This window comes from Bidens hawaiensis, unplaced genomic scaffold, assembly GCF_021521415.1.
Source record: "Bidens hawaiensis isolate Kalapana, Puna unplaced genomic scaffold, B.hawaiensis_p1.1 tig00017234_1, whole genome shotgun sequence".
Classification (NCBI taxonomy): Eukaryota; Viridiplantae; Streptophyta; class Magnoliopsida; order Asterales; family Asteraceae; genus Bidens; species Bidens hawaiensis.
This window is the reverse complement of record NW_027492606.1, coordinates 179,130-184,026: the sequence shown is the minus strand read 5'-3', so window position 1 is coordinate 184,026 and position 4,897 is coordinate 179,130. Positions and strand designations below refer to the sequence as shown.

General features: G+C 31.9%; 1 pseudogene; it reads left to right on the top strand.

The window, feature by feature from the left end:
* The first annotated feature begins 1,007 nt into the window (after positions 1-1,007).
* Positions 1,008-1,498, top strand: LOC143553412 (E3 ubiquitin-protein ligase ATL23 pseudogene; annotated as a pseudogene).
* Positions 1,499-4,897: the final 3,399 nt, after the last annotated feature.

Here is a 4,897-nt window from a genome sequence, read left to right as displayed (position 1 = left end):
ATGTTTTTAGATGACGACATGGAAAGATGACTGATGATATATACATCACGAGAAATAATATCAATCATACGACTTGTATCTAAGTAGGTTCATTATAGGACAAAGTTTAGATAACTTATTTGTGCGTAGTGCTTGACATATATAATTAAAGCAAGTAACAAACAATAAATATTATTAGTATCCTACTCACAAATCTTCTCTCCACAACGTTCACGTACTAGATCTTCAAATCTTTATTATCTTTTTATAATCGTAATTTTAATAAAACTGAGTTTCCTAAATTAAACATATATATACCTTCTTTATTATTTTATTTATTTTTGAACGACTAACTATTACACTCTATAATGATTGAACTCTTGATCTCCCATATACAAACCTTATTTATTTATTTATATATTTTTATAGAACGACGACTTTCTTTTTGTGTTTAGGCCACCGCATTCTCCAATTGCCCAACTCTAGCAAGACTATGTTGTCTTAGCTAGGCTCACTGTGCATCAGAGTTTGGCTTGAGCGTTCCTACGAGAAACTATGCCGCTAGCTGCAACTTAACAGTTATTGTGTCGTTATAATTCAAGCAGAACTTTCTAGCGTAATAGTTAGTGTCCTTTTAATCAATTTAAAAAAAAATTGAACAAAGTATAAAAGTTGAACATTATTGAACACATCTAAATAAATTATGTGAATTTAATGGAAACATAGAATTGTAATTAACTTTGGTACGATATTTATAAAACATTCTTTTAATATTTGATTAAGTTTTCCATCACATTTAAATACAAAGATATGTATAACAACATTTCTAAATTCCATAGTATTCTAGAAGTGCTGCTCACCAAAGCCCACCTCATATATAAATCAGCAACATTGTTCATAGACATCCTTAGTTACAACCCAAAGGTTTCATCACCAATTCAGAAACCTTATCGAGCACCGTGGTGCGCACGATACCGCTAAAGATGATGTTATCTTTGTTCCTCATCATCTTTCTACCGTCCGCCATTATGACTGTGGTGTTCATTGTCTACATATGCTTGCTATGGTACGCCGCTATCCACTTTCCCTATTCTCCTCCGCCGAAACGCATCACCCGAAATGGGCTTTCCGAGGAGGATCTTGACAAGCTTCCGATAACCACAGGAAACCAACTAGGGTGTTCAAACGAGTGTTCAATCTGCTTGGATGATATCGAGGCGGAGCAACCCGCGAGGGAGATTCCTGGATGTAACCATGGGTTTCATGTACAATGCGCCGACACATGGCTCTCCAGAAACCCGGTTTGCCCAGTTTGCCGCAACAAGCTGGAACCTGGTTTGTTTCGGTCTACTGAAACAAACCCATGTTAAAGATTTTTGTTGAGTTTGGTCTTCAGATCGGTTTACTAATTATTAGTTTTGATCTTTTTTATTTTTTAGTTCTTCAATTTTCTTTTTTAGGTTTTGATAGCGGTCATGTTTATGTAGAATATGAATATGTGAATGTCAGCAAGCTTTGAAAGTTGAAAGTTGAAACCCTTTTGAACACGTCAGCATATTCATTGTCATATGTTTTTCTCTCCAAAAAGTAAACAAAAAGCAGGTTTTTCAGACGAAACTATAGTTGGGTTTGTGTTGATTATGTGAATTCTTGACTTAAATGCTTGGATTTTGATCATGGGTGAATGAATTATGTGAATTTAAGAATGGTGTAACATATGAACATCTACTGTTTGATTAAATTTTGATCATTGAAAGCGTGAGGCTTATGAATTTTTGCAGTCCTGAAAACTTAGTGTTCTTAGATCATGGATCATGAGGTTCCATCAATATCATGAGTTTCCTCCTTAATGGTGTTTTTTGATAAATTAAACATGGAGTGTGAAATTCAGTAAAACGATTGATATTCTGTCTCAGAAAGACTTAGTTGGGCATTCAAACAGCTTTAAAAGAAAACTTTTTAATAGCTTTAAAAAAATTATTATTACTTTTTATGTTATTATTTTCTAATATTTTACACTATATGATGATATAATTAGCCAAGCAAACAATGAACTTGTTCGTTCATTAAATTGCATGTCTATCTCTAAAAAACTTGCAACTACTAAAGGACTTTGGTTTAATGCATATGAATTCACCTCAAGCAAGTAAGGAGAGCCCGAACCATGTCGAAGATATATATTTGGGTTGATTATTACAAATAATATAGAATCCATGTTGTATATTGATTTTAAATAATTTTAACTATCACATTTTGGTTAATGTCGGTCCTAACTAATGAAATGGTTGGTAAGAGTCTCACGTTTTAACTTGTTTGTTTCCAACAACAAGCATAAATCCGATCGTTGAAAAAATGTTTAGTGGCGTCATGTCTGGATAAGAACTGATTACTCACAGCTCACAAGGCACTAACATATAACATAAATGCCAATATCTATATTACTTTATTATATCAACTAAGTACACAATTCAGAATAAAAGTACAAATAGAATACAAATTAATCAAATATTCTTGTTTATATAATAACCTAAATGTCAAATAGACTACATTCTTCACTCCACTTCATCCAACTTAGTTACCTACAAATGCATAAAAGTATAGTAATATGTCAAAAAAAATTATTTGAGCAAGTAAATCACCATTTAATATAGATAAATAAATAAATAAAACTACAAATCATGTGTGATGTGAAATTGACAATTAAATACAAATATGGTGTCGTTTAGCCATGATTTAACGAACACAATCGATGGCTACTGAGACAACATATGATCATACTTTAACTTGAATATGATTGATCTTTTCGAATGCGATGAATAAGCAACTAGACAAATAACACAACATCATTTAATTGAAAAATAACACATAACATTTTCACTTTGATAGCATATGTTAAATAATGAGTTTTGATATAAAGCCACCAAAAAGTAAATCTAAAAACTATGGTGTGATTTACTCACTTTTCTTATAGGCGAGAAAATAAGAATAAAATAATAGCACGTAATTAAAAGAGATGATTGATCCGACACGAACAGTCCTGAAAATATGAGATAATAAAGAATCAAAATCGAGAAAAACCCAACTGGAGTTACAACAAAGGAAATTGCATAACTTAAGTTATGAAATAAGCAAGATTTAAGCGAGTTGATTCAAGTCAGAATCCAAATAGCGAATCTAAGTTCAAGTTCTTGTGCGTCTGATGTACAACATAAAAAAAAGATAAAACTCTTCTGGACCGAAAGCTAATTCTGACCAGAAGGTTTAGAAATCGGTTAAAACATTAAATTTACTTAAAGTGAACCCCAAACGGGTCGGTTAGTAATTGACTGACAAAATTCCATCAATCATCAAAATTGATTGAGGACTTTTGTTTATCATATGAAGAAGAATGTTTTCTCTTTTTTACAACTTAACCGGATTACAAATAGAGAATGCTAGAATCGAGTCAGAGAAAAAGTCTTGATGTAGAAAGTTCAAACTGAGAAGAACTTCAACAAAACACCAATGAACACCCAAAGGAGGTCTAATTTTATGATGGAGGCTGAAGTCATAGAAGGGTTTTAGGGTTTTGATAAGTTAGTTTGAAGTATAAGGGTTAACAATTCGTTTATTTAGTAAACGACTCGTTTATGAAACAAAATAACCAATTAATGACAAAATTGGGCCGAATAACTATTAATTTCGTTTATATCATCAAGGGAATGAACTTGGACATGTATCAAGACTAAATAACTTTTCTTGGGGCTTAAATTTCGTTAATTGGGTCAAAAATAGGAAGATTTTGGCATTAAAACGAAATCAAAACGAGATTTGCTTATCTGACAGTTGGTTGCGCTATATGCGGCGTATTGAGTTTTTTATATTATTGGAGCCTGGCTCCCTCCCCTCCCCCTCCATCCTTCCTCCCTTTCTCTTTTCTTTTTTTTACATCACCCTCACCCTCACCCTCACCATCTTCATTCAACCAACAACACAACAAAACAATTTTTGGTATATGTAAATGTCGTGGTTCAACCATTTATTTCCGAAGTCGAACGAGGAGGAGCCGGGGTACGCTATAGTCGGACGAGGAGGAGCCGGGGTATGCCGTAGTCGAATGAGGAGGAGCCGGGGTACGCCGTTAACGATCAGTCGGACTTGAACCAGGTTTCGTTTTATCTTTATTTAGTTTGAAGTCGGTAGTTGTATATGTTATGACAGAGATTTGGTGACTGGTTTTGTTTTGTTATGTGAGATTAAGAGAACCGGTTTATACTTTATAGGGACTTTGGAAAAATTTTTCTAAACTATATTTAATTGTAATTTGGGTTCGATTTGAAATTTGTCTAGGCACCGACCGTTATACTACACCATGCCTACTATATAGATACCACCAATATGAGCCTGAACAGTTTTACGGTAACCCTAGTTCACTGGGCCTCCGAAATTTAAACTAGGTTTTCCGTACTATTACCGTTATTGTTAAATTTTTTATTATATTATACTATTAAAATATTAATATTATTATTAAAATATTATTGTTATTAAAATATTATTGTTAATAAAATAAAATATTATTATTGTATTTATTAAAATATTATTATTATTAAAATAATATTATTCTAAACATATAATTATGTTATTATTATTTTAACATTATGTTTATTATTAAAATATTGATTTTTATATTATTATTAGTATAAAAATATTATTATTATTTGGTACCTGATGTACGCCAGAGATTCAGATGCAGGTGTCAAGCGCTGACACAACACGTTTGGAGGTACGTTCTTAAAGTGTATTGTATTGTATAATATAATATAATATAATGTTATTATTATATTATATTATATTATATTATATTATATCAAACGGGTGCTGGTTATGTTATTGGGTGTTTCTAAAAAAACCCACCAGCTTTGTCTTATTATGTTTTTTT